General features: G+C 47.5%; 1 long non-coding RNA gene across 1 annotated transcript; it reads right to left on the bottom strand.

The window, feature by feature from the left end:
* Positions 1–1694: 1694 nt before the first annotated feature.
* Positions 1695–20152, bottom strand: LOC137843721 (uncharacterized). Its single transcript, XR_011089640.1, has 3 exons — positions 19608–20152; positions 4747–4823; positions 1695–2023 (listed from the first exon to the last, which is right to left on the bottom strand). It is a non-coding gene; the product is annotated as an uncharacterized lncRNA (long non-coding RNA).
* Positions 20153–23487: the final 3335 nt, after the last annotated feature.

The following is a 23487-nucleotide window of genomic DNA, read 5'->3' as shown; positions in this document are numbered from 1 at the left end:
GTGGAGGACAAATCCACAGAGGAATGAGGATGCCACCACAGGAACCGAGAGGCCATTATGTTTGTTTACTGAACTGAATAATCCATATCACTTGATTAACCGGTCCCTTACCATTCTAAGCAGCTTTTCCCTGTCCACTGCCCTTCATCTGACTAGACATGTACTCACTGGTCTTTTTAAAGACATCTTGAGGCCCAAACTTAGTTTATCAACACAATCTAATGTCTTCCAATTTTTTTCCCCCTTTAGAAGCTGCTTACTGTAGGGCTAGCAGTACATGTTACTCACACACATGCTGCATTCCCACTTTGCTGCCCTGCCTGCTCCTGATGATGGAGCTCTGCTCTTTCATTGCTTTCATTTCACCATGGAGGTGTTCATGTCTTCCATATGGCTGCAACCCCAACAACTTCTTGGACCTCTCTCAGTGGGTTTCCCACTCCAGGGCCTCACCTGGTGAGCAACAACCTCTGGTGGACATCACCACACAGGAGAAGGACATGGGAGCCCCAGCAGGCTCCAGTTGTGCTCCATGGCTCCTCCAGCTCAGATGGGACCCAGAGGCCATTCATCAGTTGGTGCTGGAGCAAGAGAGGCCGAGGGAGTTGTGTTTCATAGGTGCCTGGAGATGACAAAGCCCTGACAGCATCCTGTGTGACAAGAACTCCCTGCAGCCCTGGGATGGCAGGCTTACTTGATTAATGAGACAACTAATAAGTAATGTCACTGGGACTGAGACATGCTCTGTGCTCCAAGCCTCGCAGCCATGTCCTAGGCACGAACACCCAGCAGATCCATGGTAACTTCAGTTCAGCCTGTGTTACATTTAGAGCCAAGTTTCTAAGGAAATTCACAGTTCCTTCAGCTGGACAGAGTATGCTAAGTTTAAAATGCATCTAGTTCCTACAACCATCATGAAAGCCATCAGAGCACTGAGGCTGTACTAGTGCCCCACAGAGAGGGCTTGGCACTGACCACCATAAGCGTGGAGAATCTCATTCCTCCTTTGATGTAGCCTTCAGGTGTGTGAAAAGGTATCACATCTACTCTGTCTTCTCCTCTCTAGACTAAACCACATTTTACTTGATCTCCCATCATACTTTCCAGCCCTCTGAGCATTCCTGTAACTCTCCCCCATTAGTCAGGTGAGTGTAGCCGTGCAGACACCAGAAGTACTGGCCAGCACAGAAGGATAAGCCCATGCCTCTCCCAGTCTGCTTCTGACCTCTGTACCACCACCTGGCTGCCTCATGGGGCATGGGAGCTGCTGCAGCCCGTCCCGTGTCCCCCTCCCTCCCCGCACCCCCCATTCCCCTGCTGCCCTGTCACTCCTTCCCCTTCTGGCCTTCAGGCAGTTTTCTCTGCTGTATCACTCCACGTTTTCTCCCAAAGCATCCTCCAGTTCATCCACAGGGAAGCAAACTGGTTGGACTGGCATGGCCTGCTCCTGATGAACCTATGCGAGCTTGTTTGAGCAGGAAGCAGTTTTCTTGCCTTCATCCATGTTGTGAACTCCCAAGGCCAAAGAACAACATGCAGGCACCCACTTGTGCCATTTCATGTGTAGGCACTATGGGAACATGATCAGCCTTATAATAAAAAATGTAGGTTAGTCTGAACTTGGACACTATAGTTAGCTTGCCTGGGAAAGGACAGACTTCTGGAGGAAACGTGCCAGTAACTGGACTTCCAAGTTGTTAAAAAGTAAAAATATACTCTTTAATTTAGAGCCAGTGTGACCTGACAATTAGTCATAGGATAGGCTCCATCTCAATTAAGACAAACAGCCCAGAGTAATGGAAATGGCAATGCGACCAACAGGAGCATCCTGAGTTATGGTCTCAATTTTCTCCATGCCTGATAGATTTAAAATAAGTTCAGAGAAGGTCAAGTGGTTGACTTTTCATTTGCTGATCTCACACAAAGTTTTTCTATCCATTTCTCTCTTCTTGTGAACTGTCTCTGGCCTCTTGTCAGCACTCTTCTGTCTCCCAGGGCCTAAGATCCTCCGGCTGCATCTGTGCTGTGGAGGAGATGCAAAACTGAATCCAGGAGAAGGAGAACCTGAAAACTTTCTGAGCACCATCCATAAAGGCATCATTTCTCGTTCTCCTTGCAGATCTTCCACCTAGTGTTTCTCACTTCACCATTTCACATTTAAAAGCTCAGATTCCAAAAGGGAGCAAAAAGCTAAGCCCAGTCCTTGCAGATATCTCCCCTGACCACCCAGCACAAAGCAAAAAAGATCACAGGGTCTGAGGCCATCTCAGTACACCCAAGACTGCAAGGGCTGGAAGCAGAAATAACCATTCAGCTTGACTACAAGATGTCAAACCAGGTACATGGTGCAGGCACAGGAACAGCAGCAATAGTTTTTTTTTTTTTGGTCAATTTATATATGTCAGAGACAAACCCATAGCACTGGTGTGCTTGCTCACCACATAGAGGTTGAAGAGGTAATGGAAATACTGGAACTAAACACAAGAATCCAGAATCAGACCTATATCCCCAAAGAACACTGATTTCTCACAACTCCAGCTGGAATTTAATTATCCCAGCCAACCTCTTCCCTGTGCCAAGACAGCTCAGAGATGTTTTCCTCCCACAGCACCCCCATCTTGCCTGGGCTGTTTCCTGTGCTGTCCCTCCACTGCTGAGAGATGCTGGTAGGAACAGCACATTGGCATCCTTGCAGCAAGATCCACAAAGTAGTCTTACAAAGAATGGTGAGATGAGGCTGGAGACAAAGCAGCCACCAACTGCTTCAGGGTGCTTCTGTGAAGCCTCTATAAGAAAGGGACTGGTCTCACCGAAGGGCTTGAGGAATCGACAATCCAGTCCCAGTCTATCTTGGGATTTAAAAATAGTAACAGGGCGCTCAGTGGGAGCCTTCTACTTTGGATGAGGGCACCTCCTGCTCTCAACCTTCCCCTGTATATTGCAGGGTGGCCAATCTCCTTTCTATCAGAGAGGTTGGGAAAGTGGCACAGCCTCCTTGTCATATGGAGATGAAGGTGTCCTGTATTGTTCCTTGCTATAGGACACCCGCAATTACACACGCCTCTTTTCCTAAGGCTGGAGGAGACCAGCACAAGAGCAGCAAGAAGCCAGCAGGAGCGCCATGTCAGGCTCCATCATCCCTTTTACCTCCCGGATCACCGCAGCTCCGCCAGCGGCTGAGCAGGGCAGCAGTGCCACCCGGCGGCTGCAGCCCCCACCCCGGGGCACATCAGCCCGGAACCCCCCACTGCAGCTCAGCAAATCCCCCCTGAGCCGGCTGCTGAATGCTGCAGGGCCACGAGGACCACTACTTGGGCATTAGCACGGGTGCAGGAAGGCGATATTGCAGTAATGTGCTGTCCAACACAGCTGCTTGTTACCTGCACAGCATCCCCTCAAGTTGCACAGTTAAATTTGGGGAAGCACTTTAGAGCAACAATGCAAAGCCATCTCCCTACAACAGCATGGCAAGGACCCGTTTCAGGCAGTGTACATGTTGCTCTTCTCTCAGAAGACAAAGCAGTGGCTGGACAGTGGAATTAGACAAACTCAGAAGAGAAAAAGGGACTCATTTTCACCAGGGCACTCAGCCCATGGAGAAGGCTGCCCAAAGAAGCTGTGCGTTCTTCTGCTGCTGAGATCTGGAGACAGACCTGCACTGAGCTCAGGACAGGGCTCAAATCTCATGCTATATAGCCCACATGACACAGAGCAACCTAGATGATGTAACAGTCCTTTCAGACATTAAAGTTTATTCATCTTCACTGATGGTTATTTCTACTGTTTCTTTTTAATCACTTCATTGCATTACTCTGCCTTAAAGCCTTGCTCCCCTGGCCTGTGACTCATCAGGCACAGCTCCCTGGTTGGGGAGGATGCTCCTTCCCTCTCCCATCTCAGGCAACCATCGCAAGACCTTGTCTTATACCAGCCAGCAGATCCATCAGGCTCCCAGCTCGTACCATGGCTGAGGAAGCTGTACCAAGCAGAGACCACCACAAATCCAGGGCCCAGGCAAGATCTTCCCTCACACTAACTCCTTTGTAGAAGCACTGGAAACAACACAGGGAAATGAAGACTATTTGGCAAAGCCCGTGCACACAGAACAGATGTGCTGCTGTGGACACTTAGCTGAAGGCTGGCTGTGACCTGACACCTCTGGCCTGCACTCATCATCCTATAGCATGAGTGCCACTTTTGGTGGGGACAGAGCTGCCTCTTCATCCTTAGCACAACAGGATCTTCGTTCACCAACATTGTCTCTCAGCTCTAAAATAGCAAGAGAACTTGCTGAAAACCAACCCTGAGTAACACAGAAGCCCTTGATGTCCCCTCTCAGCACTGAGGCCTGCTCCCCACAGGTGCTAGCAACCCCTCACGGAGAAGGTTCCTCCTCCTCCCACAACAAGATGTGCACTTGGGGACAGCTCTCTCCTAATGGCCAGGCAGGGATGCAGTCATCCCTGAAAAGCATCTTTCAGTTTCAATCCATATCACTAGCTGAGGGCTTATTTTTAATAAAGTGGCTGTGAAATGCATGGGAAGTGGAGGTCAGCAAGAGCAGCTCACCACAGATGAGCATCAGTTACCTTTGGCAGTCGTGGACCAAAAACTCATCCCAGCCACAAGCAAGCTTCAGTGCTGCTACTGCAGAGGCAGAGACCCTTCCCCTGGAAGAAACCAAGCCCCAAGGCAGTCCTCCCGTCCCAGATCACGTTACCTAGTGCTCAGCTGATATATACTCACTTAAGAGGAAGAGATATTTATCTGTATGTCCTTTCTTCTCCCCAGCAAAGGTGTTCTCACCCCTGACCTTGCTTTGTCTGGAAGGCAATTACAGACACTGCAAGAGTTACAAATTTAGTTCTTTATTTAGAACTGGGATTCCTCAGTCAATAACAGATCCCTCCCCCCTATTTCAAAAGCAATTAAACATGGTAGAAAACAATGTGAATACACCCCTAAGATACCTAAAATATGCAGTTAGATATCAAGTGCCCTCCCATACATCTTCAGTAAGGGGAAAGAAAGCTCCAGAAGCTTCAGTCAGTGCAGTTTCAGCCCAGAAAAACTCCCACAAATGGTGAAATGACCTCCTGTTTTATCAGCAGCCAGCAAACATCGTATCATATAGCAGCTACAGACATTTCCTCTACATCATTCAATAGCCTGGAAATTCATAAGGAAACTGCTCCTTTTGTGTCCTCCATGCAAAGCACGACAGCCCTTTCATCTGCCCTGCTTTCTTTAGCTGCAAAGCATGCTGTCTTACAGGGCACTGAAAAAAAAAAAAAAGTTAAATTTGCTACCCCACAGGACAGGTCTGCGTTGAATCTGGTCCACAGCAGCACACCAGAGAAGCTACAGGGCAGCTCTGGATGCACACACAGCATCCTCACTACCAGGTGAGAAGGGCTAGTGGATTGGTTGGATAAAGCCAGCAGTTTTCATGACGCTGTTGAATTACAACATAAAATCGGGCACATTAGGCCAACAGTCTCAGGAGCTATTAATTCCTGAAGAAAGGATAATGAATCTAATAAAATTAGATCTTCCTGTTCCCAGAGGATGAATGGGACTTCTATACAAGACCAACTGCCACAGTCCCATTTAATTGCATCATGTAGGCTTGGGGCTGATAGTAGCAAGTAGTTTGTTTCAGGGATTGTTAGCAGAAAATAATCTATTTTTTCATGTAATATTGGTTTTGAGCCAGCCACTGAGTGGGCATTTGTAATGATGAGGCAACCACAAGGAGCACAAAAAAAGGTCCCTGGGACTGACGGATTTGTTTTGAAACTGGAGTGAGACCAATTATTTGTGGATATGACCTGCTTCAACTTACCTGCTACCCCAGCATTTGGAAACAAGTGGTTAAACCCATCAGTAGAGCTCAATCCCATGGAAGAAGCCCCCAGCTATGTCCCTGAGACCCCCCAGAGTTTTAAGAAAGGTCTCATGTCCCACTTGAGTTTGCATTGCCTTGATTTTCTCTGAAATGGGCAGGACAACAGCATGAGAGCCAGCAAGGAATCTCCTGAGGTAAGCATGTGGTACAACAGCTCCTAATGCTGCTGGCCTCATATCCAAGTGGCTTTAATTTGTCCCCACCCACAGTGGCTGTAAAGGCTTAAAAGGCAGAAGAGCACTGAGACTTGCAGCTGGGAGAGACTGGAGCACTGTCAAGACCATTAATTCTTCACACATTCCTGCCTGTTTTGTCCTCAGCTCCAACCTCAAAGCTTCTTTTTGTTCTGGGAAAGTTTAAAAAAATCCTACCTCTGAGAATTTCAGTTCAGGAGTTTTGGTGTTTTAAAAGGTTTCCTGCCAAAATCTTTCTACCTGACAGAGTTTACAATGCCACAGACAATGCTGCATGCTGAGTTCCCAAGGCTTAAACTGAACCTCTGAATATTTGTTTGAAAATTAAGAATTGACAGTGCCCCACTTAAAAAGATCAATACAGTAGATGTCAGCACACAACGCTGCCTCTACTCTCCTGGAGATTTCCCTCTGCCTACCTTCCTTCACACTTAATTGTAGCCCAGAAGACCCTTTCCTATTTAGATGAGAGCACTTTCCTGATGCAAGGGAAGGTTTCTATTAGGCATCCACTCATCCACTGGTTTGCAGGGATGAACAGAAGTGACCAGAGGTGACAGGATGAAGTTGTTTCTGACTCACGAGGACCATAAAGCAAGTCCTTCTCACCCTCCTGGGCAGGGAAGGACTGCTGACAAGATGGAGATTAGGAGGCTTGCACAGCCTACATGGCAAGCACAGGCAGAAAAGCACTTTCAAAGCCTAGGAAGGGAAAAGCTGACATTTAGCTGTAATGGCACTCTCCAAGATTGAGATTCTCAGATAACAGTTTTAAGTGTTCCAGAAAAAAAATTCTACTGAAGTTTTGGTTTTGTCCGTAAGTCAGCTTTCAACCCCAGAACGTCTTTGTGAAATGCCTTTTACCAGCATCACCCAAGGGTAAGAAAGGTTCTGTACCTTCCCCTCTTTGCAACCTGCTCTTTAAACACAACCTAGTCTCAGACCATTTCCCATATGCTGAAAACAGACTTGCTCTTGAAGGCTCACAAACTTGTTTCTAAAATGAATTCTTCCCAGAAGAGACTGAAATCCCAGTTCCCGTCCTCCTTACTTCCCTATGCTTTGTGACACCTGTGTGACAGTGCCATGGCAAAGAGCACCCCACAAGGGTGCCCACATACCCTGCAGGCTGCCCCGACCATCCCTGGCTGAAGATTTGCAGGATGGGTGACAAGGGAGTGCTGCTGATATCAAAAGGCAGCCCATCTGCTAAGCTGATGCACACTGACTTCAAATAAGCTGAGTCAACAAGGACAGGTGCTGAAAGAAAAATTTTAATCTCTGTAACAATGAGTGACTAATTAGCAATCTATAAACCCAATAAAAATCGGAATTACAGTCCACAGGGGCAAAGTGCCAATACCTAGCTGATCATTTGCGCTAATGGAGCAGCAAAGCATTGCCAGGTGCAGACAGAAGCGCGAGACAGTTCAGAACAAGAGGATCCAACTTTAGCAGCCCCCTGAAGACCACATGGAAATAACCTGGGACCTGATGTTTCACAGCATTTGGGGTCCTACACACATGCTTGCACTCCACAGCTCAGGACACAAGGTGCAAGCTGAGGAGGCCAGGGTGTAACACCCAACACTTAGAGCTTCACCAGTCCCCCATTCCTGCTCTCCAGCCTGGAGCAGGATCATGCAAGAGCCACCCTGCAGCAGGCAGAGGTACCAACAGCATTTCTGAGGAGAGACCATTGGTTCCTGGAGGCTGGCTGTCTTTTGGCTTTGCATAACTCCTCATGCATCAGGGCCTCTGAGTGCTCCTGCAGTAAAAATAACAGCCATCATAACTTCCCAGGTAAGCAGATCATTGCGTCTTACTGACTCAAGTAATGTCGTAATTACAGCAATGGCTCCCCTGACTATATTTAACCTAGTCACTTCTCTTCACATCAAAAGAAAACAATGGGCAGCTCAGCTCCCTGCAGCAAGAACGTCCTGAGAGTTCTCAAATACATCACTGACATCTCAGAACAGGAACTTCTCTGCAAACCCTGGGGCATGCTCCTCCCTGGGCTGTCCCAGCAGAGCATGCGTTGTCCTGCCTGCCAGCCCTCAAGCCCATGTTGAGATGCCATCCATTACAGGCACCAAGGGTCTGGCACCGCCTCAGGACCCTGGCTACAAGACTTTGGGTTAAGAGCACAGATTTTGGAAAGGGCTGTCTCAAACCTCTGCAGACAACACAGCCATGCCAAGAATTCACAAGCAGCTGGAGCAGCTTCGTTCCCCCCAGGCAGCTTGCATAGGGCTGCAGGGATGAGAAGAGAGCTTTACACTGCTACCTTGGCAGCCTGAAGGCTGTTTCCCCCTGAAGACACTGCTCCCCTATGGCCAAAGCAGGCAACAACTACTGCAAGACAAAGGAAAAAACTTGCCCTTCCCTCACTGAAACCCCGAACACCCCCTAGCTAATTCTGCAGTTGGAAGCAACCATGTAGATTGGAGTCATCTTCTCAGTGGTCTGCTAATTCCTTACATGGCCTCCATGGCAGGGAAGCCAGTGGTTTTGGGATGAAAACTTGTGCCAAAGGAAAACAAATTTGATTGGAATGAGAAAACCAATGGAAAGGGCAAGCAGCTGGCTCCAGTTACAGCCTTATTTTTAGAAAACATCTGTCAAAGGATTCAAAGGAGACTGGCAAGCTCCCTTGAGCACAGATGAGCCCAAGTGGAGACACTGGTCTGCGTTACTTGGTGTTGTGGGATTTGCCATTAGGGAGCTGTCAGCATACACCGAGCACAGCCTGCCCCTTGCAGATGCTGCAGCCCCACAGAGCCACATCTGATGCCTCTGTGGGACAAGCTCCTCATGGCAGAGGGGTGCTGGGCTGGCAGGATCTCAGAGCCCCAAGATATATGGCTGGGAGGGATTACTGGGGTCAGCCAGACCACCAGCATGTCCCCAGCCTACAGAGCAAGAGAATCTCGAGTGGAAAAGGAAAGACGACAAAAATGAGGCAGCTCCTGCAATTCCCTTCTTTTGATACCTTTTGCTCCGTATCTGTGCTTGCCTCACTTGGTTGGGCTTGAGCACTGAGTATCCTGGGGTGCTTGCTGTGTTTTGCAAGTTTTTGGCACAGCAACTCTCCTGCCCCGGCATGCCACCACTGCAGCATTGCAGCCTGCAGCACTTCTGGCTGAAATTTTGAGGCCCAGGGTGAAGAAAGTACAAGGAAATAAGGGCACCGAGGGCACACTAAGCCCTTCTCTCGTGCTTGAGAGGGGAGCAGGACAACAGCATCACAGAGGAAAATGACTCATTAAGAGGTATCAGAATTTATTTACCTCCAGCTACACAGCAGGTTAAAACAGTGCACGGTAAGGCTGGTATTTAACTTCCCACTCCAGCCAGCCTCTGTGGGGCTCCCGAGGTTAATGCCTCCATTTAAATGGAAATTGACTGCCAGATTATTAACAACTGTTTGCAAAAAAAGCCCCAAACAAATTATAAAGATTCTTTGTCAGCACAGTGCAGTTTCCAGCAAGCCTTACCCTTACCACAGCTCAACCCCGATTTGGAGGGACCCAGGTAGACCTGGCCTCCAGTCAGCAGGGCTGTCTCCAAAAAGCCACAAATCCCTTTGAGTGACAGCCTCAGAGGATTTCACCTGGCCTAGAGGAAGAAGCAAATTTGGATATGAGGTGAGCCCTGAGCTGGGCAGACAAGGGGTCAGCCAGGAGAAAGGGGCTGTGAGCAAGCAGGGACAAGCCTAATTGAAAAGGCTCACAGGGAGTTTGGGGTGCCTAGAAGAAAGCAAGTCTTAAATTAAAAAAAAAAAAAAAAAGGTTCTTCCAGCAAAAGGCAGATAAAATGCAAAAAAAAAAGATGCTGGAGCCATCCACCCAATGCAGCAGGACAGGTGGGCTCTGGCTGGCCAAGGAAGGGCAGAGCCCACAGCTGTCCAGGCACAGATGCAGCCACAGAAGTCTGACCCCAGCCTGCCACCACTACTTGGTCTTGCTTTGCTACACAGCAAACACCATGAAGGAAATATTGACCCTAAACGTCTCTTGAAATTTGTTGAAGCAAATTGGTTCGAAAGTGAGAGAAACCATGACCCCACTTAACAGTGTTACTTTGGTACAAAATATCAAGAAAAAAGGGTGTGATTATTTTTTCCTTTGACCTCAAAGTAAGTAGTAGAACAAGGAAAAAATCAAAACCAACACTAGAATGCAAACGGTTCCAACATCCTGTAATTAGTTACTTGTTTTTAAAAAAGGCCTGTGAGGTTCCTCAAAGTGTGGTATCTTTTTTTTTTTTTCCTCTCACAACAAGAAGTTTTCTGACACTGCTTTGGACCTCAGCTGTTTCTGCTGCTCACAGGGAGCATCTCTGCCCCTCAGAGCCATGGTGAGCACTCAAGCCCTGAGTTATGGCTACTTCTCAGAAAACTCAAGCTTTTATTAACTAGAGCCTAGGCCTGAGGACACTACAGCACAAGATTTTTTTTTTTTTTTTAGCAGGAAGGCAGAGCGCACTAGAGCAGATCCAATTATCTCCCAGCTATTTCATGTACAAGAAGGAACATCCCATCTAACCACATACACGGCCCCCAGATGTGCAAACAGCTGGGTGCCTTCCTGACTTGGAGGGAAAATCCAAGCCCAGCTCTCAGTGCCTCACAGGCCTGCATTTATCTTCCCTGTCACCTTCCCAGCATGTCACTGGTTTGTGGTACCAGGCCCTTCCCCAAGGAGCTTACAGCCAGAGCAGTCTGAAGCAGGGGCAGGAGAGCATTTAACCAGTTTACTGACCAGAAACCAGACCAGTTTGATGCCTGATTCACCCAGGCTGGCACAGGAGTCCCTGGAGTTGGGACACTAGCCATGGCCAACCCTCAGCCCCCTGCCCAAGCCCTTCCACCACCCCCCTGAGCAGAGTCATGCCAGCTCGAGCTTGATGAGAGCTGGAGCAGCAGCACGAGGTCCTCCACAGCCTGAAATCCTGAAAATGCAGGCAAAAAAAAAAAAACAACACTGTTCAGTCTCCAGAACATGCTGCCTGAGACCATGTGCACAAGAGCAGTTTCAGGCTGGAATCAACTGTCACCCCCAAAGCCATCATGCAGCTCCTCTCTTGGCTCTGGCCTCAGGTTTCCCCTTTATCTTGCTTCATTACATTTCCGGGGCAGGGCAAACAACTCAGATTTTTACCAAGAGATGACCAGAATACACAGGTAACAACACAGAAAAGGAATTTGGGTGGAGAAGGAGCCTTTAAAGGGAAATGCTTTTAAGCGCTACTGCCTGGAGAAAAGTATAAGAGAATTAGATCATTTTAGAAATATTTACAGCTTCACTGCATTGCTGCAGAAAAACCTCATGCTGCCATGTTTAATTTATTTCAGGCTTGAAAGAATAAATCTCATTAAGGGCTAGTGCTTTCCTTTCACAAGGAGAAAGCATGTGTTCACACTCAAGATAATTACAAACATCCATGGCTTTAAAAATAAACCCATGTGCATCAGCACAAGCTCTGAATCCATCCCAGCAAGTGGCTTCAGTTTGAGCAGCCCTACAAGGACACAGTTAAAGGCAGCAAGGGGGGCCCAGACCAAGCACCAAGGGGGAGCAATCCTCTGGACAACAGAGCTTGCTTCCTGCTAAGTAAAAGTGGGCATCACTGCAAAAAAAGCCACTGAAGACGCTGTCCCCTACTTCTGCACCCCTAGGACAGGCAGACCTGCAACCCCCAGCCAGCTCCCAGCAGCACTGAACCCATAGAGGGTCTTACAGCCCAGGTACATCACGTCCTAGTGCTCCCACATCCTAGGAACACAAGCACTGCATTTTTTTCAAGATGCTGCTTACATAAAACCGCAATGCTCGGCTGCTACAGAACGTCAGATCAGGCCTGAAATGATTCAGCAGTCAGTTCTGAGAAGGAAATCAAAAGGCTGGATACAGCCCTATGCCTCCCCATGATTCACCCCCATTTTCCTCCTGCCTGTCTCCTCTGTCTGCCTTCCTCCATGGCCTCTGCAGGCATTTGCAAGTCATCTCTGTGCTCTATGTGAGAACTGGCCAAAAGCAATCATTCCAGGCTTTAAGAATTTTGAAATAAAATCTATCTTGATCTGGAAAGAAAGGATCAATTTTAAAGTCACTCAAAGAATCAGAAGTTAATGATCAAAAGGAACATACCTTTCTAAAGGACACATCCAAGTGATTTTAAGCTCTTTTAGTTACTTCTTAAAAAAAGTTGCACAATTTTGAGAGTCATTTCAAGATGGAAAGTTAAGCATTTCGGTAATTGAATATTGAAAGTAACTTCTTTAGAAACAAAACCACTGACCAAAAATGCATGAAATTTGTCTGCAAGTATTTCAGTAGCAATATATTGTATATATTTAATAGGAAAAATTTAGAGAGGTTCTCTATGCAGACAGATCATCTGTCTTTAGACAACAGAAATACTAACAGTAAAGATAAATGCAGAATATTTGCAGAAGAATCATCAAGAAACATGAATTAGTAGCCTCACGGCCAGAGGTTTGGAAGCATCTGTTACAGGAAAGGCCTGATTTTCATCTCTTGCTCAATCAGCAATAAATCAAAATATCCCTTCCTCAATGCCTTCCTTAACCAAACATTCAAATGCATCCTTCCTCCACCCAGCCAGTCATGAACTATTGCTGCTGCCCTGTGAGCAGGATGAGTCAGGACGATTCCTGCCTGAACCGCTTGCAGATAGAGGGGAAAACACCTGACTCCTCTCCATGATCACAAACTTTAACTTCATCTGAGGTTTTGTTCCACTTATTTTGCCTTCTGAGCCTTCACATTCCTCATCTATTTTCCCTGAAGTAAACAGAAGATACAAAGGGAGCTGGGTGCCAGGTGGCACAGCCCTCTGATCTGCCACCCAAGCACGAGGTGCCTCCCCCAGCTCACCAGACCCCTTTGATCACAGCTCTCAGCTCCTGCACAAAGCTGACTTGCCACCGATGACTGAAAGAGGCAACATGAGAGGAGAACGTGGGGCTTGTGACAAGGATTTTCTCTTGAGAAAGCTCTTTGTAGATCCCGTTTGGTCTGATCCAAGGAGCTTCAGTACATGGAGCCGTAAGAGAGAACTTGTCAGCAGGCAGTGACAGGAGGCTGTCAGCACGTGCATCAGGGTGAATATGACATCCCCAAAGCTTGTGTGTTGTGCTGTTTTGCCAACACTTCGCTGTTTATTTCACACTCGGGTGACTCTGTAGCAGAGTTCTGCAACCATACGGCCAGTAATGGAGAAGCTTCTGCAAGGAACCTTTTGAAGATACGAAGCTTTAACTACACTTCAGTGTTTGTGCCCAGCTATCTCTCATTGAGCCTGGGAGGTCCTTACTGAAGTCACTTCATTTTGTGAGCATTAGCAGCTTTGCCAGAAGGATTTTTGTTTTTGACCATGAAATACTACAGTGAGAAATCAGAGCAATTGCTATCTCAGACCTGCTTCTCATCTGGGTTCCTCACCCCCTGACATTGGCACCTCTCCCCTAATTTCTCAAGGACTGCTTTGCCATTTATGCATTGAGAGCAGCCCCAGCCATCTGAGGTACGTGCATTCCTATTTTACATCTGACGGCTAACACTGGCACCAATTCAGTGCTGCTGCTGCAATCCACAGGGCAATATTCTCCTCCACACTCTTCCGCAAATGCTACTTTAAGCCTCAAACACTAAATTAAGCAGCAATTAAATTTCTTCTCCTTTACTGATTGCATCTGTTTCATGACAGTTATCAGTGCTGACTTATGAATAAGTATCCAAACCCACATCAACGTTTGCCAGCAGCTCTTGTGAAGCACCTGATTAGTCTCATAAGCCAGTTGCATAATTTCTGTGCTTATCAGGTGCCATGAATCATTTGGCACTCTGGCTCACAACAAGCAAATCTCCTCTTCCCTATAGGATACTTTACCCACAAATGGAAACACATGACATTCACCATTAGGTTAAACTCATTAAAGTAAATAGAACTAAATTTAATTGACATGAGTAAACTTTCCTTTACCAATGATGTTATTTCATTTCAATATTGCAGTAGTTTCAAGACAGCCTATGTTATGTTGGGTGCCATACAGGCAGTGGCAGTTCCTTGTCAAAAATGAGGTACTGTTGTGAGATTTAACAGGAGAAACCAGACCTCCCACTACAAGTGTCCTCATACTCCAGAGATGTAAACAGTTGGAGGTATGAGAGGGAAGTCGAACTATTTTTAAGGAGTCCTGGCCACTGAAATTCCCTATTTCTCTATGCTTTTCCCCCAGCAGAGAAGAGACTTTCCCCTTCCCAGGAAGTGCTGTGCTGGGAGCAGGAGCTGGATGGGTTTCTCTGAAACACCCTCACTGCAAACCATTGAGAATGGAAAACAGTAACAGCAACCAGAATGCACCCAGACACATCTGTCTTGTGCTATCCTAGCAAAATAAAGGGTTTAGAAATACCGTCTTCTGGTTTTATTTTTCCTGCAGTTACTTCAGCTTGAGAGAAGCTGAAGAGACAGTTTCCTGCCTTGGCAAGAGCCTGAGGAACCTCTGCTTGAAGAGTCCCACCCCAGCCTGGCACAACATCATGCTGCACCCAGGCAGCAGGGTAGGAGGCTGAGACCTCAAGACAGCGTGGCCCCAGGTGCCCAAAGGAGCTTAGCTATCAGCTTCACTGAAGCATAAACCAGATCACCCACATTAGCTGCTTCTAGCACAGGGCTTGTGAGTGTCATATGGGGCAGAAGGGGACAAGACAAGGCTTCAATTTTGTTGCCTGAAGCAGTCTCATCCCCTGCTTCAAGCACCCCCAACCAAGCTGTAACTGAAGGGTCTCCTCACTCCTCTGGCTGCTTATCATAGCTTGAGCTATACCTCCATTTGAACACTGGAGAGAAATCACACTCCTTTTACTCTGACATAGAACAAAAAAAAATTGTTTTTATTATTCTAATCTTGATAGATTTGCACACAAAAGCTGCTCCTCTTAAGGCCTACCCCTAGCATCAACGCTGTAAGCTGCCTCCAGCCCCTCCTGCCTGGCAGCCAGTCCATCTCTGACCAGAAGATCAAAAGAGCAAGTGAAAGCTCTTCTCCTTGTTCTGCACTAAGTGCTCCTCCACCACTTCAGTGCTTATGAGAGATAATTACTGGCAAGGACTGAGAAGTGATGTGTTCAGGCCTTAGCTTTGTAGCCCTAACAGATCATCAGAACCAAGTAATTGCTAAGGAGAGAAGTCTCCGTGTGATGCTACCTTCCTGGTTCAGTGAGAGTTGTGTGTTCTGCTGCATTAAAGCAGCTGAATTGGTTTCTCACCCTCCAGACCCCAGCCCTCCTGAACTCACACCCAGCCACCCTGCAGGCTCCAATCCCCTGGTCACTGGTGGGGTTCTCAGGGCAGATTTAACATCCTATGGCAACACCAGTGGAGAGGGAAGAGCCACCAAAGCATCGGCTGAAGAAGTGGAGCAAAGGGTTCAGATGCACCATACCAGGGATAAAAAAAAAAAGCCACACAACCCACACTGGCAGGCTGAGCCTCCCTTTCCCACCAAGCCAAAGAAAGGTTTTACTTCAAGGCCACCCTCATGCCTCTCTCCATTCCTGCACCCATGTAGAACCCACAAGAAATGTCACTGAACAGCAGAGTTCTGCAAATGTGAAAGCAGCTTGAACCAGCATCAATGCTTTCCTGCTTTCTCTTGCAGCCTCTACTCATAAAACGCTGCTGAAAAGTGTGGTTTTGTTTTTCACACTGTCAGGCCAATCTGGTGGCCACACAGGGATTTTCAGTTTGTTCCCTCTGAGTTTGCTCCTTTAAGTACATTACAGCTGTTACAATCTTTTCTTGCTGATTGCTTCTGCACATGTGAAAACATCCACACATTTTCTTTTCCTACTTGTCTGCCTGTTGATGAATCTCTTTCCTGCATGATTGAAAGGCCTTGGTGGTTTTTGACAAAAGTATGAGATCTGAATTTAACCTTCCACCTATGGCAAGTCAAATACCAGCCTGCACCACTGGGAGCTGTAGACACAAGTTTCCCTAAGATGTTGGCAATGCTTAATGCAGAAGACTTCAGATTAAGAAGCATTAAGGACAATTTTTCGGTGTGTTTGCCTTAAAGGTAAACACAGACACAACAAACCACTGCTCAATGGAAAATCAGTGTGGCGTGGAAGGGGAATATCACCAATGAATAAGCTAAAGCATGAACCTTCATATGAGCTGTGGTCCAAGACCCTGTATACCCAATTCCCAGCAAGTCCATCCCATTTATCCTCTATTTTTTACTGACTACATCACTAGGCCCTTCCTGGCTGAGTCCTACAGCTGGTGTGGCTCAATGCCCTGTATCTGTTGTATGCAATGCTAACAAGTTGAAGGTGTCAAACCAAGGCTGCCTATATACAGTGGCTGTGAATAAATCAGCTTTTAGTGCCTCATGGTAACCTCCCAGGCATTAATACAACAAGAACAGAAAAAGCACGTCATTCCCAGGTCAACTCACAGCAACTTCCATGAGCACCTTGCCATGACCACTTTATACCAGTGGTTTGCCCCTGAATTTCCTGCAGTCTTAGAAGGATTTTGCAAGGTTTGGTGCAAGCCTTAAAAGTGACAGCAGTGACTAAACTATCTGCATTCCTCCAGGTGCAGAAGAAGCTTGATGCATCCATCATCTGTACCACTGATCTCAGCTCTGAAAAGTGCTTGCATGCAGCTATTTCCTCATTCCAGCAGCTAGAGGCTCTGCTGCTTTGGCAAAGGAAGGATCTCCACAGGCATGAATTTAAATATAAATGGAAAGCACAAGCAATTCCATGCCATGGAAAGACTCTGTGTGCTCAAACAGATGGATTTTACAGCCTGAAATATTGCACTTCATTGTCTTGCATGGGCAGAGTCCAAGCTTCATTATGATACGAAAAACAGCCAGAGGTTCCTGATGGGCTGCCATTCTTTTTTTTTTTTTTTTTTTACAAGAAAACAGCTAGTGTGCAACCTCAATGTGAGGAACTCTATTGGACACAGAGGACAACGCTCAGAAGTCAGCCAGGGATCCAGGCTAGTCAACATGTTCTCTTCTGCTTGTCCAGTCTGCTCTTGTTCTTTGGGGCAGAGTGCCTCAACTTTTTGCTCCTGGTACCTGCCTCACCAAGGAGCAGTGATACAGGTAAGCCTGCAGCAGTGCAGTTCAGTTTTCTGCATTGGACCAGTTACCTTCCCTACATGCTTCCAAGAAACAGAGAAACCCTTGTCAAGTCAAGGGTGATGCAGGGAAAGGCTGTCCAGACCAGCAGGAGGGTCTCACAAAGTTCTCCTAATATCTAACAGATCCTCTTTCATAGCACTTTCAGTAAAAAAAAAAAAAAAAGGCTGCCAATGCTGTAGAAGCAGCCGTCTACACAGAAGCAATGTTGCTCCAAAGCAGCATCAACTCTGGTAAACACTCAACAATGTTGTCTTCTGTCCCATCAACACGGAAATGGGACACGGGGTTTGGGTCTGCAAGCCAGTCTGTGTGTTCAGGGTCTGTTCACATTTAAGATCAAGCGCCACCAAGAATTTATGATGAGAACAAGGCACAGGAGTACAGCAGCACCTCTGAGAAGCCTCCTGAACTCAGGGCTGCCACAGCCACATGGCTCCTGTGCATATGTGCAAGACACGGGCTGTTCGTACACCCACTTCACAGCCAAATACCTCAGCTGTGACTGCTTAACTAGCTCAAAATAAGGCACAACACAGAAACCACTTCAAGTCACACAGGCAAAGCATTTGCCAAGCTGTGACTCTGGTGCAGAAATACCTGCACACCCTGTCCAACGTGATCCTTAGCACAGGACCACTGGTGCCTGGAGAAAGCAGCATTTATTTATACAGAGAAAAGGAATGCGGAGCTTACGCAGCTCCCTGATGCCTGAACAAGATGGGCAGCAAGCAGGTAGCACAAACACAAGCATCCTAATGCACTGACAAGAATCAACTGCTTGAGATACCCCTGCACAGCCCTGCTTTCGCCTCTGGTTGTACAAGGTACACGATGAACGGAGCAGCAGCCACAGGTTTAGGTAGGGCTGGGAATCGATGGCGTGCTGCTTTGTTAGCTGCCATGTAACACCTTCAGTACAAGCTGTGAGGACTGCACACAGACCCCAGCTATTTTTTTTTTTTTTAAACAACAAGGAACAGCAAACTGCTATCAGCCAGGGCAGAGACAGCCTGCAAGCTGTTTCCTTACCCTCTAGTCCCCTTTGACCCCACTCCCAAGGGGACAGAGCCACCACCAGGGCACAACCAAGCACCAGTCTGGGAGCTGCTGCCTGCTCCTTCCTCTCTTTCAATGCCACCAGCCTGTGTGGCAGGGAGCAGGCTTCCTCCAGCAGAAGTGCTCCCAATCCACAGACTGAGGGACATAAATATTGCTGTTCCATGGCTGAGCAGCAGAGCCGCTCCTTGGGACAGTGCCAGCATTCCACAAACTCCTTTTATTTATAGCTTCTGTGACAATTTGTCTTCCTAAAGCTGCCACTGTATTATATCTATTATTTAATGTTTTGTCTCAATGATACTCTGTAATTTATACCAGCCCTTAATAACACATTAAAATCTTGTGCTGTGTTATTTTCTTTGCCATTGTGCTTTTCAAGAGCATAAGTAGATTTAGGCATAGATTTAGAGCATCCCCTGTATATCCAGACCTGGGGTAGTGACTCTCCTGAAAGTTAAAAGCACTGGAGCTCTGCTGGGGAAAAATTGCCAGGAGAGCCCTGCTCTACCATGACTAGAGGAGCAAAAGCAGATGGATTTCCAACCACTATAATGGAAGCCAAAGGGAAGGGGACAGGTAGAGGCCAGCTACTGGGGCAGAGATGTCAGTCTTAGCAGCAACATGATCTTTTACTGTCTTTACATAAAGTATTCCTGCTTTTTTTAGGGTGAGGTACAAATATTGACTTTAGGACCTAGAAACAAGCACGGTCTTGAGGAATTCAAAACATGAAGTTATTGTTTTTCCAAATGGCAGCTTCTTCATAAAATAAAACCTCTCAGGTATGTTTGCTCCCATTAAAATCATATAAAAAACTATGATGCATCTTCAAAACCTGGGGCCTTGAAAGCCTTCCAAATGTGGATCAAAAAGATGACATATTTTCCAAGTCCTTGAGGAAACTAAACCAAAGCCAGAACACAGGGCCTATCCTAGCAGCAGGACCAAACTGCATTAGGGAGAACTCTGAAGGATCCCAACCTACCATCACACAAGCCCTAAGAGTCAACCTAAGTACCCTAAACATACCCGACCAAGCCCCACAGAGACCCAACAACACAAGAGCTCTGCAGTTACACAACATTCCCACAGGTTCAACATGCAGGAGAGATGTCCCCATGTTTTGGAGCAGGGCTGTACGCTACCTGACATACCTGAACAGTACAGACACCAAAGAACATTACATGGCCAGCAATAAAGAAATAATACAAATACAGACACAAGAAAAACACTTAAATCCTACCTTGAGTAGATCTCCGTCTCTTGCAGAGACCACATGAAGACCCAACAGCCATCCTCCATACAAGCAAAGTGAGGCAGCATCACAACCACCCTACAGACTGGTTCCTTATAAAGGTCTCAGGGAGACCAAAGCCACTCTCCCACCTTGTACTTCCCACCACCCTTCATTTTTTTTCTTACATCATTAAAGTGCTTGGCATAATTGGGTTTTAATGTTAGCAGCTGTACCTATTATCTGTTTAAATCCTAAATAATTATTACAATTAATGTTGCCTTGCCTACCCTGTCTTAAGAAGTGTTTGTTAGGGAAGGCAATGTTATATGTTAATTAACTTGCTACCAAATTTCGGTATTTAATTACATATTCTAAATCTGTTGCTATTTCCCCATGTAAGCAGGTAATGAGCCAGGGTCAATTAAGTGTGTGTTAACCTGGATCCTGGTCTGTTGGCATGATGAGGATAAAGACATTTATTATAGCAAAAGCCAGCCAAAACCAAAGTACCATCAGCCCATTTTTTTGACCAATATCAGCTGACAATTCCTTCCCCTGATCCAGCACTGCCTGCAGAGTACAGGATCAAGCACACTGTATTTGTATTAATTAAACCAATGAGCAATGGGAGACTCCTGGGTGTCTGGGTGTGTTGCAGAAGCCAGTGCAGCTGCTGCAGGCACCTGGGCTGGGACTGGAAGTGGGAGCAGCCAGCTGGGGCTCAGCGGGGATTTACAGCACTCTGCCCCATTACAAAGACCCTGCTTGGCTGCAGCTTGATGACAGAACCCATTATCCACCAGTGATGTGGAAAAGCTCAGGATATTAGTGAGCCTCGGGGTCCTTCTGTGGGTTTGGTTGAAAAAGGATCTGGAAAATGACGCTGTCAAATAAAATATGGGAGGCAGGGACCTGTCCCTGATCTCCCACTCTTCTGTTCAGGTCTTCAGTGGTCACCCAACGGGAAACCACCTAAACATGTGGCTATGAACAGGCTGTGGCTTGTGCAGCTCTGCTGCTGAGGGCTCTTATTGTACTATTAGAAATACCTCTTGCTACAGCCACGAGGGTGACATATAGCCAAAACCAGAGCTAGAGCAATGAGAGAGAAAGAAATTGGAGCAGGTGGCTTGTGGTTGTTTATTTATTTATTTTCCTCTTTAATAACATTCTCATGCCCTAGTTTTCTCCTGGAATTCTGATGAAAAAAAGAAAATAAAAAATAAAGATACCATTATTTGCTCTGAGCTTTCGTAGGAAAGCAAAATGCATTTCTCAGTCAGGTTATCCATCTCCCCCTGGAGCTGCCTGCCCATCTCAGAGCACGGGAAGAAATGAGCTTTCACTGCAGCAGCCCAGAATTAATGCACAGGGTCACCCAGCCACCTCCACTGTAACACAGCCACGGCCGAAACAGATGTGTCGAGGCACACGTCAGGATGGTTCCCTGCAGCATCACCCCCATCCCACCTGCCCTGGCCTGCAGAGGGGAGCAGTTACTGCTGTGGTTTCCAGCACCAAAGGTCGGCGCTGCTCCTGTCCCATGCCCACTCCCCTCGGAGCTGCAGCACAGAGCAGCTCAGGCACCAGCCGGGCCAGCAACTTCCAGCAGGATTTTAAGAAAGTGGCAGTTTCTTAAGAAATCTGTTCTCTGAGCTTGGTTTGAACTGGGAAGACAAGCTAGCAGGTGCTGTCCTTGGCAGAAGCATGCAGAACCACAAGAATTAACCCTCCAAGATGTCTCTTTTCTCAAAGGCGACAGCACCGCTCACTCACTTGTGTTAGGACACCCTTATTTTGGGAGTGCTTGCATCCACATGGTCCCACAGGCAAGCATGTGAGCACTCTCATTTTTGGCCATTCCCCTTCATGCAGGCACATGCACCCTCACTGTCAGCCCAACACAATTCTGTCACAAATTTTTTCTCTCTGCAACCAGGGCTACCCCTGCCTGCTCTCCCTGGGCAGAGCTGCGTTTCCAGCACAGGGAACCGCTGGTGATGAATATTAATTGCTTTAACATCTTGTTGTGATAGGGCCAAGCCCATTTTGCTGCTTTGGCTCGTTGCTAGGGAACTGAGAAAGGCAAGTCATGGGTTTTGGTGCTCCAGGCCGCCAGGGCTGCAGAGCAGCGGCAAGCTGCAGAGCAGGATTCGCCTGATAATTATTTAGAATCTAATAAAAGAAAGGGCGAGAAAACAATGGTTTTTCTCTCTTCTCCCGGATCGGCTTTCAGACTACATGGGGTCATTAATCCCCATAGCCAGGCAGTTTCTCGGTTGCACGATGCCTGCCTCACCCCGCCACAGGACGAGGACGCCCCTGCTTGCTCAGCAGCGTGGTGCTGAGCTGCACCTCGCACAACACCGTGGCGAGTGGCTATATTTAAATTTAATCATCCGGAAATTGCAAGCATAATGCTCTCTCATTTCGCTTCTAATTTTAGATGTAAACACAGCAGAGAGTTGATCTCATCCCAGCACCTCCACCAGCCAGCATCGCTGCCGGGGGAGCTGCTGCCCTGAGCAAGGGCCATGCTGGATGCTCTGAGCCCTCCGTGCAGCACAACCAGGCTGGATCCTGCTGGAGATCTCCAAAGGAAAGCTGCTGGGCCTGGCTCGCTGCTTTTTCTCCACCACTGAAGATGCCACTTGGGCTACCCTGGCCCTACAGCATTAAGATTATTGTCCAAGCAGCAGGGATGACCTGCACAGGTTTCTGAGCAAAGGTGCTTACATAAAGCCAAGGATGCTAAAGGATAAACTGTCTGCATCCCCACTTGTGAGTGCGCCATAAATACCAGCCAGACGGAGCAGAGAGATGCAGGGTGACTGCAAATATCCTCTGTGGCCTCACCAGCTGGAGAGCTTCCTCTGCTGCCCTTCCCTTGGAGGTTAGCCATTGATCCCTGCCTTGGCTAGAGGGCACTTGCCTTCTGGACACCTGCTGCCACTGGCTGTGCAAGGGAGCAGGAAAGGGGCTGCCCTTGGGGACAGATCGCCACAGGGAGTGACAAGCACTTACATACTCTGTCTCCTGTCCCTGGAGACTCAAAGCAGAAGATGCATCCCCATGCTGATGAAGCTGGGGGTGGATATTGTATCACTGCACTCTGCATCCAGGGGCTCCTAGCCACCAGAGGCACAGGGAGGTTGAGCCCCAGGAGAGCTTGCAGCAGTTCTCAGACCTAGAAAACCCAGGGTACATCTGGGTCCTACTCTAGGCTACCACATCAAATCCACCTCCAGGCTTCAGCAGCACCCCAGCACCATCTGCTGAGGCCATGGTCCACACCACAGACTTTAAAGGAGGACAAATGGGCAAGGACAGGGTTCTCTCATCCCTCCCTCCTCATGGTAGAGGGCATAGGAATGAGAGTATGAATTCTTGCTAACAGCTGGTTTAATGTTGTGTAAACAGGTGCATCTGGTTGAGCATCACTTCCCTGGATCCCCCACACGGCCAGCACCACAAATAACAGTGTTTTGTCAGCGAGACGGCTGGCTGCTGCCAGCAGGAGACTCAGAAATGCCAATTGTAATTACTGCATTTATTCTGAAATACAGTCCAGACCTCATTCCCAATAAGATGCATCGTGCCACTAAGCATGTGAGCCTCGCCTGAGCCAAGTGCAAATGTGCTTGGCTTTGAGAAACACACAGTAACCTATACCTTCATCTGCCATCCACATGCAGAGCGTGCGCGTGCTGCAGATGCTGAATCAAGACTGGGAGGGGGGCAGAAGTCTCACTGCTGCTCAAACAGCACATGAAGAAATAGGCTATTTCCAAAGTATTGATTGTCTCTCTCCTGCTTCTATTAGTTCAGACACGGAAAGGGCCTCTGCAGAAAATCACAGCCCTAGCAGGAGTTCCAGCTGGCTGAA

This window comes from Anas acuta, chromosome 23, assembly GCF_963932015.1.
Source record: "Anas acuta chromosome 23, bAnaAcu1.1, whole genome shotgun sequence".
NCBI classification, from domain to species: Eukaryota; Metazoa; Chordata; class Aves; order Anseriformes; family Anatidae; genus Anas; species Anas acuta.
The sequence above is the reverse complement of the archived record's forward strand: the minus strand, read 5'-3'. Positions and strand labels throughout refer to the sequence as shown.